Source organism: Desmodus rotundus, chromosome 1 (assembly GCF_022682495.2).
Source record: "Desmodus rotundus isolate HL8 chromosome 1, HLdesRot8A.1, whole genome shotgun sequence".
In the NCBI taxonomy this organism is placed as follows: Eukaryota; Metazoa; Chordata; class Mammalia; order Chiroptera; family Phyllostomidae; genus Desmodus; species Desmodus rotundus.
The window spans coordinates 96,512,610-96,524,468 of NC_071387.1; the positions used below are offsets into that span (position 1 = coordinate 96,512,610).

At 40.6% G+C, this 11,859-nt stretch overlaps 1 pseudogene; it reads left to right on the top strand.

Annotated features, from left to right (window-relative positions):
* The first annotated feature begins 297 nt into the window (after positions 1 to 297).
* Positions 298 to 2,182, top strand: LOC112304742 (T-complex protein 1 subunit zeta-like; annotated as a pseudogene).
* The last annotated feature ends 9,677 nt before the right edge of the window (positions 2,183 to 11,859 follow it).

The window sequence follows — 11,859 nt, forward strand, 5'->3', positions numbered from 1 at the left end:
TGAGACAAAGTTTATTATAAAAGTAATACCAGCCCACATTGGAACACATACAAGAGAGTGTAAAGATAGCATTTTAGCAGATCTCTACCTAGTCTTTCAGGCTTATTCATTCACTCACTGTATGACACAGTCTGTATACATTTTTCTCCAACATGTAGGTTTTCAAACATGCAGAGAAGTTGAAAGGATTTGTGCAGTGAATACTCATGTAGGTACTGCCTGGGTTCTACTGTGACCGTTCTGCTATTGCTGCATCAACACAGATCCAGCCCTCCCTCAGTGCATCTTATTTTTGTAATGCACTTCGAAGGAGGTCAGGAGCTGGCTTTTGGGCATTCTTCACACCGAGTCTTATTTTTCTACTGGGTCAGCTGTGGCGGCTGTGAAGGCCCTAAACCCCAAGGCTGATGTGGCTTGAGGCCAGGCAATGTTGGTGGTCAACATCAGTGTGGCCTGGGGACCACAGAACATTCTGAGGACCACCTTGGGACCTAAAGGCACCATGAAGTTGCTTGGTTCTGGTGCTGGAGACATCAAGCTTACTAACAGCAGTGTGCTGCTTCATGACATGCAAATTCAACACCCAACAGCCTCCTTACTAGCCAAAGTAGCAACAGTCCAGGATGATACCTGGCAGTGGTACCACTTCCAATTTCCTAATTATTGGAGAATTGCTGAAACATGGATCTCCATTTCTGAAGGTCTCGTCCCAAAATAATAACAGGATTTGAAGCTGCAAAGGAAAAGGCACTTCAGTTTTTAGGACAGCTCAAAGTAAGCAAAGAGATGGGTAAGGAAACACTTGTAGATGTGGCCTGTGTGCTGAAGTTCATGCTGAACTTGAAGATGTCTTGGCAGAGGCTGTAGGTAACTACATTTTGACCATTAAAAAAACAAGATGAACCTACTGACCTCTTCATGGTTGAGATCATGGAGTAGAAACATAAATCTGAAACCAATACAAGCTTAATCAGAGGCCTTGTTTTGGACCATGGGGCATGGCATCCTGATACAAAGAAAAGAGTGGAAGAAGCTTACATTTTCACGTGCAATGTATCATTAGAATGTGGAAAAGGTGTGGCTCAATGGATTGAGCACTGGCCTGTGAACCAAAGGGCTGCCAGTTCGATTCCCAGTCAGAGCACATGCCTGGGTTGTGGGCCAGGTCCCCAGTAGGGGGGGTGTATGAGAGGCAACCACACATTGATGTTTCCCTCTCTTCCTCCCTTCTCCTCTCTCCAAAAAATAAATAAAATCTTTTATTTTTAATTTCTCTTAAAAAAAAAAGAATATGAAAAGGTGAATTCAGGCTTGTTTTTTACAAGGTTGCAGACGAAAGAGAGAAACTGGTAAAAACAAAGAAAATTCCTTGAAGATAGAGTTAAAAAAATAGAACTGAAAAAAGAAAGTCTGTGGTGACTCAGATAAAGAATTTGTTATTAATCAAAAGGGAATTGACCTATTTTCTTCATATGCTCTTGCGGGAGGAGGCAGAGCAGCTCTCCACAGAGCTAAACAGAGAAATGTGGGAAGGCTGGCTCTCGCTTCTGATAGGGAAGCTCTAAATTCTTTGATGACCTAACTCCTGATTGGGACATGCAGGACTTGTGTATGAGTACACATTGGGAGAAAAGAAGTTTGCCTTTATTGGGAAATGTAACAGTCCTCACTGGCTCTGTCACATTGTTGGTCAAAAGACCAAATAAGCACACACCCAAAGATGCAATAAGATGTCTTGGGGGCTATTAAAAATGCTATTGATGGCTGTGTAGTTCCAGGCGCTGGTTCAGTGGAAGTGGCAGTGGCAGAAGCCCTGACTAAGTATAAGCTCAGTGTAAATCCAGGCAGGGCCCAATTTGGAGTCCAAGCATTTGTTGATGCTCATTTGCTCATTATTCCCAAGGTTCTTGTTCAGAATTCTGGTTTTTACCTTCAGGAAACATTCAGGAGTTCAAGTAGAAATTCAGAATCAGGTTAACTTGTGGGTGTGGACTTGAATACAGGTGAACCAATGGTAGCCGCAGAAGTAGGTGTATTGGGTAGCTATTGTGTAAAGGAACAGCTTCTTCACTCCTGTACTGTGATTGTCACCAACGTTTCCCTGGTTGATGAGGTCATGCGAGCTGGAGTGTCTTCTCTAAGAGGCAGCATTGAAGCTTTCCTTGTATCATCTGAACCTTGAGTCCTTGTGAGGGTGTCCAACCCGCAGCCCTGGATGGCTATGAATGCAGCCCAACAAAAAATTGTAAATTTACTTAAAACCTTCTTTTGCTCATCAGTTTTCATTAGTATTTGTGTATTTAATGTGTGGCCCAAGCAACTCTTCTTCCAGTGGGGCCCAGAGATGCCAAAAGGTTGGGCACCCCTGCTACAGAGTGGTCCTAAGAATACAGCTATGGAATTTTTGTCCAATTCCAATTGGACAAGTCATATCCAATTCTTTGAATATGACTTTCAAAGAATTTTCTCATGTGAAGAAAGGAGAGAGCACCAGTACCTATTCAAATTCCAAAGTTTGAAATTATAATTAAGGTATTTTTTAAACTGCGCTCCATGTGTACATGTAAAGCAGACCATTTTCACCCAATAAACAGGATGTTTTGCTTTAGCTTCAGTGATATAAAAATACATGTTTGAGAAACACTGTTATCTCCCTTATTAAGTATTCTTTGAAAAATACATTTTAATGATTTAATAATGTCTCCTGATGATTTATTTTAATTTACCCAATAGTTCTACATTAAGCATTTAAGTTTAAATTTTTATGGTAATATAAATAACACTTAAGTAACTTAAGTTATGAAAGCATCCCTGTTTCCTTAGTATAAACTGCTGTGAGTGCTTTTGAATAGCTTTGCTAAAATGCTCCCCAGGAAAGTTAAGTGGTAGTGGGTAGAAAAATGCATGAACTAGAGGCAAGGGAGTTGAAGGAGCTGCAAGTGTAAAGTGGCAAAAATAAACAGAGGAGGCAGAGATAGAAAGATGGCTGAAGGCACAGCGACTGAGAGCTAGGCGAGACGAAGTGTTCAGGTAGACCATAATTTTACGCCTCTGAACATTTGCTTATGCTGAAATATCCATCCCGAATCCTCTAGTGCCATTTTTTTCTCACTCACATTAATCTCTCCATGTTTTCACAAAGTCACTTTTACACAGCTGGTGTATTGCTACAGTCCTCAAAAGTGAAATTGTGTTGCTAAGCTTTGTATTTTGAAGACTTCGCAATGCGTGTGCAATAAACGTGTTTAACCTGAAGGAAAAGTAGGAGGCTCTCTTGAATACACTTCCCTCTGCATGCTTCACTGTGCACAATATTAACTAGAACCCAGTATTTTTGCACAGTCCTTTTTTAGGTAAAATTTATATACAGTAAAATGTACAAATGGTTATATGTTTTTTAAGTAGCTGAGGTGGGCTTAGCAGTGTTTTCCATACTTCACTGCTACTATCTCTACCATATTTTCCATATCTGTGCATTCCAGTACTTTCATTAATATTTTTCATAAAGTGGCTAACTTTTAATAAATTGTTATTTTAAAGGGAAACAATGTTACTAATGGAAATCATGAGTTTGAAGTGCTAGTTATATATTTTTCTCTGGCACATTAAAATAAATACATAACTATGGTGTTTAAAATGAACACCCAAGTACCCACTGAGACTACCCTGTCACTGCTAGTGATGGTGGGGGCCCAATGCAGGGAAATGCGGATATGATGGTTAACAACGGGCTCTGGAGGCAGAGGAACCTCACTCTTGGGTCTCAGTTCTGCCATTCACTAGCTCTCTGATTTGGGGTAAATCCCTTCATCTCTCTGCCCCTCAGTTTCCCAATCTGCCACTTGGGGATAACTCTAGTACCAACACATCATAAGGTGGTTGTGGAAATTATGTGAAATCATGGAAAAGCACAGTCAGCACTCAATGAATGTCAGCTTTGATCATGCCATGGTTTGAATCCTGCCTTTACCTTTTACACTGTATCGTGCCAGTGGTTCTCAAACTTAAGTGTGCACCAGAGGACTTCTTCAAAATACAGATTGCTGAGCCCAGCCCCAGGGCCTTTGACAGGGAGCATGGGTCGGGGACCAAGAGCATTTCTATCATTTACCCAGGGGATCCTGCTGCTCTTCGAAAACCACACTTTGAGAAGTGCTTTTCCTTTTTAACAAATCTTCATAAGTCTTTTCCTTCTTTTTGGTTCAACAAGCTTATGCATATATTCTTCATGCCAGGAACTTTTTTTGCTGTAAATACAAACATAGATTTCGTTTGTGATGGGCGAGTAATATTTCATCACAGTGGCTCTTTACCACATAGTCATTCTATTAATGTTGGTCATTTAACTTGTTTTATTTTTTAAGATTTTTATTTATTTATTTTTAGACAGAGGGGAAGGGTAGGAGAAAGAGGAGAGAAACATCAATGTGTGGTTGCCTCTCATGTGCCCCGCGCCAGGGAACCTGGCCCACAACCCAGGCGTGTGCTCTGACCGGGAATTGAGCCAGCGACCCTTTGGTTCATGGGCTGGCTCTCAATGCACTGAGCCACGCCAGCGAGGGAACTTGTTTTCATTTACCACTATTATTAAAAATAAACCTCTGTGCATTATATATTTTCTACGTATGAGTATTCTTTTAGGATAGATGCTCAAAACTGAAATTTGTAGGGATAAGCATTTCTTTAGGTCAATGTCACTGCATTGCGTTTTGAAAGGTTTTCTGTTTGTTTTACTGGTTTATATGCCCCAGGCATTTGTCACAACACATTCCTTGGCACTGGGTACAGTCATTTTGAAATCTTTGTTAAGTGAGTTAAAAACATTTAATCTTGAAAATTTTAAAAATTACTTTTAACAGGATTATTGAGATACACCTCACCTACCACACAATTGGTTTTCAGTATAATCCAAGATACGTGGACCTTCACCACAGTCAAAATTAGAACATCTTTATCACCTCAAAAAGAAATCTTACAACCTTTACCTCCACACCCCCTCCTCTTTCATCCCCCCACATGCCCGAGAAACTGCCCCTCAACTTTCTGTCTATAGATTCCCTATTCTGGGCATTTCCTATCAATGGAAGCAGAACGTGTGGTCTTTTGGGACTGGTTTCTTTCACTTAATATTTTCAAGGCTCATCCATGTTGTAAATCACTTTATTCATTTTTATGGTTGAATATTATTCCATTGCATAGATGTGCAATGTTTACTCACCCATGCAGCAGTTGACGGGCATTTGGGTTGTTTCCATTTACAGGCTATTATGAACAACACCTCTATAAACATTTGTATCAAGTTTTTGTGTGGCCATAGTGTTTTTATTTCTCTTGGGCAATACCTAGGGTCGTTTGGTAATTCGCTGTGATCCTTTGAGGAACCTCCAGACTGTTTTCCAACGTGGCTATACCATTTTACATCCCACCAGCATGTATGAGGGGTCTTGTTCTGCACATCTTCACCAATCCTTGCTATTTTCCTTTTTGTTTGTTTGTTTTTTTCAAGTATAGCCGTCAACTGGGTATGAAGTGGTGTCTCATTGTGGTTTTGATCAGCAGTTCCCTGAGGGCTGATGATTTTAAGCATCTTTTCATGTGCTTGTTGGCCACTCATACGTCTACTCTGGAGAGAAAATGTCTATTCAAATCTTTTGCCCCTGTTTAAATTGGATTGTTTGCCTTTTTATTTTGAAGCTGTAAGAATTCTTTATATCTTCTAAACAAAATTTCTTATGAGATGCATCATTTTCAAATATTTTTCTCCCATTCTGGGTGTTGTCTTTTTACTTTCTTGATGATGTCATTCGATGCACAAAAGTTCTTAATTTTGATGAAGTCCAGTTTATGTTTTTTTTCCTTTGGTGGTTTGTGCTTTTGGAGACATTTCTAAGAAACAGTTGCTGAATCCAAGGGCATAAAATATCACCCCTGTGTTTTCTTCTACGGATTGTGGATTGCATAGTGTCGCTCTCACAGTCAGGTCTTTGGTCCGTTTTGAGTTTTGTTTTGTGTTGTTTTGCTTTCTTGCACGTAGTGGGAGGTGGGAGTCTGTGCAGAAAGAGTTAACACAGCAGGCCAAACCAAAAAACTTGTGAAAGTCTGCTTGTAAAAAATGGCCTTTGGCTGGAGTTCGGTGATTTAGATTTCAGGAGGTTTCCCACCATTAACTAATAAGAGGGCCTCTCTGTGCCTAAACTGTTTGTACTACCAATGCGGTGCAGGCTGAACACCTGCTTTCCTTCTGAAGGTCTGGAGTTTTGGTGCTTGTTAGGTAGAGTGCCTGACCAGCCTCAGGGAGAACCCTGGCACTGAGTCTTAATGGGTTTCCCTACTTGACAACATTTCACACCTCTTGCTCTAACTCTTTGCTACAGGAATTAAGAATACCCTAGGTATTCCCTAGAAATACCTTAGGTATACCCTAGGTACCCAGGGGAGAAGACCCTTGGAAGCTTCTGTCTGGTTTCCCCTGGACTTCAGTCACCCTAGGAGCCTTCATTTTCCCTTTGCTTATTTTGCTTTGCTTCCTTGCACTCTAATAAAGCATAGCTACAAGTATGACTATGCTGAATTCTGAGAGTCTTCCTGGCAAAGCATTGAAATTGGATGGAATCTTGGACCCCCTCCCAACACAGGGTCCATCTTCATTCTTTTGCCTGTGGATACCCAGTTGTCCCAGCACCATTTGTTAAAAAGACTTTCCCTATTAATTTCGTGTGCCTCCTACTGGGAACCTGGCCCGCAACCCAGACATGTGCCTTGACTGGGAATTGAACTGGCAACCCTTTGGTTCACAGACTGGCGCTCAATCCACTGAGCCACACCAGCCATGGCTCTGTTGAAAATCAGTTGACTGTAAATGTAGGGGCCTATTTCTAGACTCTCAGTTTGATTCTACTGACCTATATGTTATTCTTATGCCAGTAAAGTGCTCTTGATTACTGCAGTTTTGTAGTGAGTTTTTGAAATTGGTAAATGTGAATCCTTTGACTTAGTTCTTTTTCAATATTTTTTTAATTTTTTATTGTTATTCAATTACAGTTGTATGCCTTTTCTCCCCATCCCTCCACCCCACCCCATCAGTATTGTTTTATGAATTTTAAGATGAGCTTGTCAATTGCTGCAAAGAAGCCAGCTGTGATTTTGATAGGGATTGCATGGAATCTATAGATCAATTTACAGAGTATTGCTATCTTAACGACATTAACTCTTCTGATCCAGGAACATGGGATGTCTTCCTACTTATTTAGGTCTTCTTTGTTTTCTTTCCACAGTGCTTTGTAGTTTTCAGAGTATACATTTTGCCTGTATTTATTAAATTTTTTCCTAAATATTTTATTCTTTTTGGTGCTTTTGTAAGTGAAATTTCCTTTTTAAATAATTTTTATTTTTCAGTTACAGTTGACATACAATATTATATTAGTTTTGGCTGTACAACGTGGTGATTAGACACTTGTAAAACTTATGAAGTGATCACCCAATAAATCTAGTACCCATCTGACACCATACAGTTACTACAATATTATTGCCTATATTCCTTGTGCTGTATTTTACATCCCTGTGACTATATTGTAACTACCAATTTGTACTTCTTAATCCCTTCCCCCCATCTGGCAACCATCAAAATGTTCTCTGGCTATGGCTGAGTGGCTCAGTTGGTCGGAGAACCATCCTGTACACCAAAAGGTTTCAGGTTCGATCCCCTGGTCAGGGTACATGAGTGAGACAACCAATTGATGTTTCTCTCTCATCAATGTTTCTCTCTCTCTCTCTTTCTGTCTGTCTCTCTCTCCTTTCCTCTCTCTCTAAAATCAGTAAGTATGTATCCTTGGGTGAGGATTTTTTTAAAACTAATTCTCTTTAAAAAAAGATGTTTTCTGTATCTGTGATTTTGTTTCTGTTTTGGTTTTTTAGATACCACAAAAAATTGAAATCATATGATGTTTGGGTTTTTTTCTGTCTGACTTATTTTACTCAGCATAATATCTTCCAGGTCCATCCATATTGTTGCAGTTGGAAAATTTTATTCTCTTTTATGGCTGAGTAATATTCCTCTGTATGAGGTCTGTCTGGGAAAAGTCCAGCCATTGTTAATATAACTAGAACAGTTTGCCCGATGTTGATGTAACCTGGCAGCCCAGGAGAGTGGACTGGAATGCACATGCATGAACAATGATGACTTCACTGTACTAGTCAGTGGGGGCAGTAGATGACATTGAGTGAGCATGTGTACTGTGTGGCCGTCACATTAAAAATGACTGAGTGAGTAGAATATTGGATCTGCATCAAATTTTGCAATAAGCTTGCACATTCCTCTGTGGAAGCTATTGGGATGATTCAGAAGGCTGCAGCTATGGGCAACTGGTGATTGGCAGCTTCACTACAACACACCTGCTCATGCATCATGTCTCTTGCAGAGTTTTTTGGTGAAACATCAAATCACCCAGGTGACTCAGCCCCCCTACAGCCCAGATTTGGTAGCCTATGACTTCTGGCTTTTCCAAAAACTAAAATCACTTTCATATATATGTATATGAATCAATATATGTGTATATATGTATATATATTATATATATAATCAATATATACATATTGATTATGCTATTACCATTGTCCCAATTGTCCCTCTTTGTCCCCCTCTGCCCAGTAACCCCCTTCCCTCCAGCAATCCCCCACTTGGTTCATGTCCATGGGTCGTGTGTGTAAATTCTTTGGCTTCGTCCTTTCCTATGCTATTCTTAACTTCCTCCTGTCTATTTCGTTCCTACCAATTATGCTTCTTAATCCCTGCACCATTTCCCCATTCTCCCCCTTCCCGCTACTCCCTCCCCCCTCCCCCCCAGCTGATAACCCTCCAAATGATCTCCATATCTATGATTCTGATTCTGTTTCTATTCTGGTTTGCTTAGTTTGTTTTGTTGTTGTTTTAGATTCAGTTGTTGATAGTTGTGAACTTGCTGCCTTTTTATGGTTCATGGTTTAATTTTCATGATCGTCTTCTTTTTCTTAAATAAGTTCTTTTAACATTTCCTGTAATAATGGCTTGGTGGTGATGAACTCCTTTAATTTTACCTTGCCTTGGAAGCACATTATCTGCCCTTCCATTCTGTTTTTTACTTTTTTTTAAGATTGTATTTATTTATTTTTTTTAGAGAGAGGGGAAGGGAGGGAGAAAGAGAGGGAGAGAAACATCAATCTGTGCTTGCCTCTCCTGTGCCCCCTACTGGGAACCTGGCTCACAACCCAGGCATGTGCCCTGAATGGGAATCGAACTGGCAACCCTTTTGTTTTCAGGCCTGCACTCAATCCACTGAGCCACTCCAGCCAGGGCTCTAGCCTTCCATTCTAAATGATAGCTTTGCTGGATAGAGTAATCTAGGCTATAGGTCCTTGCTTTCCATCACTTTGAATACTTCTTGCTAGACCCTTAATGCCTGCAAAGCTGCTTTTGAGAAATCCACTGCTAGTCTTATGGGAACTCCTTTGTAGGTAACTCTCTGCCTTTCTCTTGCTGTTTTTAAGATTCTTTCTTTATCTTTAACCTTTGGCATTTTAATTATGATGTGTCTTGGCGGGTTCTTCTTTGGGTCCAACTTGTTTGGGACTCTGTGCTTTGTGGACTTGTACATCTATTTCCTTCACCAAATTAGGGAAGTTTTCTTTCATTTATTTTTTTCAAATAATGTTTCAATTTCTTGCTCTTCACCTTCTCCTTCTGGAATCCCTATGATTCAGATGTTGGCACATTTAGAAATGTCCCAGAAGTTCTTAAACCTATCCTTGTTTTTTGGAATTCTTGTTTCTTCTTTTTGTTCTGGTTGAATGTTTATCTCTTCCTTATGTGCCACATCGTTGGTTTGAATTCCAGCTTCCTTCCCTTCTCTGTTGGTTTCCTGTGGACTATTCTTTATTTCACTTAGTGTAACCTTTATTTCATCCTTTTTTTTTTTGCCATACTCAAGGAGTTCTCTGAGCATCCTTAGCACCAGTGTTTTGAACTGTGCGTCTGATAGGTTGGCTGTCTCCCTTTTGTTTATTTCTTTTTCTGGAATTTTGTTCTGTTTTTTCATTTGGGCCTTATTTCTTTGTCTCTTCAACTTAGCAGCCTCCCTGTGTTTCTTTCTGTGTATTAGGTAAAGCTGCTTTTTCTCCCTTAGTAGTGTGGCCTATGTTGAAAAGGCTTGTAAGTTGTGTAGGGTGGAGCCTTAGGTATTTGCCAGGGTGGGCACCTGCTTCACCACTTTGTGGCTGTGTGGGGAGCGCTTGGAGAGAGGACAATGCTGCCACCTGGCTTCTGGTGGCTCACCTGGCACTCGCTCCATTTCCAGTCACTTCACCCCCTTCCCATGTGTGACTGGCACCTTCCAGCTGCTGCCCCATTGGTGAATCCCAGAGTGGGTGTGTTTGTGTACATTCTAAGACCATGCTGGCCCTTAAGCGGAAAACATCCAGCTGTTTCTTCCACCATCCCAAACCCCACTGGCTTTTACAGCCAGAAGTAACAGGGACCTATCTTCCCAGTGCTGGAACCCTGGGCTGTGCTGTCTAACCTGGGGTTGGGGTCACTCACTCTGAAGGTATCCCTCCTGTCCATTCCACTGCTGCTGCCCCCGCCACCTTTCTGCATCACACCTCCTCTCTTCTCATCCCCGCAACTCTGCCCCTCCTACCCATCTGGATGAATGTATTTTCTGTAAATCCTTGGTGATCGAACTTCAGTATGGCTTGATTTTCTGATAGTTCTGGGTTATTACTGTTGAGATCTGGTAGTAATTCTTTCTATGGTTGCACAAGGAGGCAACATGTGTCTACCTACACCTTCATCTTGACCAGATGTCTCTAAAATCACCTTTGAAAGGGAAGAGATTTCAGACCATTGATGAGATTCAGGAAAAAATGACAGGGCAGCTAATGGCAACTGGGAGAACTGTGTGAGGTCCTAAGTTGCCTACTTTGAAGGAGTCTGAGGCATCATTGTCTTATGTACAATGATTCTTGCATCTTGTATCTTCTTCAATATGTCTCTATTTCTCATATGACATGACTGGATATCTTCTAGACATACCTTGTATGTATGTACCACTTCTTATTTATCCCTTCATCTATTGATGGACACTTAATTTGCTTTCATACTGTGGCTATTGTAAATAATGATGCAATGACCGTATGGATGCATATGTCTTTTCGAGTCTCCAGATAAATACTCAGAAGTGGAATTGCTGGGTTCTTCTTGGTCACTTGTTATAGCCTTTGTTTCAAAGTCTATTTTGCCTGGTATAAGTATTGCTACCCAGCTTTTTGCTTGTTTGTTTTTCTTTTCACGCCTTTACTTTCAGTCTGTGTGTCTTTTCATTTGAAGTGAGTCTCTTGTAAGAAGCATATATGTAAGGGTCTTGTTTTCTTAGACATTCAGCCACCCTATGTCTTTTGATTGGAGCATTTAGTCCATCTACATTTGAAGTACTTGTTAATAGATATGCAGTTATTGATGTTTTATTATTCCAATTTTTTCTTTTTTTTAATGTTTATTTATTTATTTATTTATTTTTAGAGAGGGGGAAGGGAGGGAGAAAGAGAGGGAGAGAAACATCAAGGTGTGGGGACCTGGCCCACAACCCAGGCATGTGCCCTGACTGGGAAGCGAACCGGCGACCCCTTGGTTTGCAGGCCGGTACTCAATCCACTGAGCCACAACAGCCAGAAATTTTTTTTCTTCTTAAAGAAGTCCCTTTAATACTTCTTTTTCTTTTTACTTTTTTTTTGTTTTAATTACAGATTGGGGAAGGGAGGGAGAGAAACATTAATGTGTGGTTGCTACTCACGCGCCTCCTGTTGGGGACCTGGCCATAACCCAGGCAT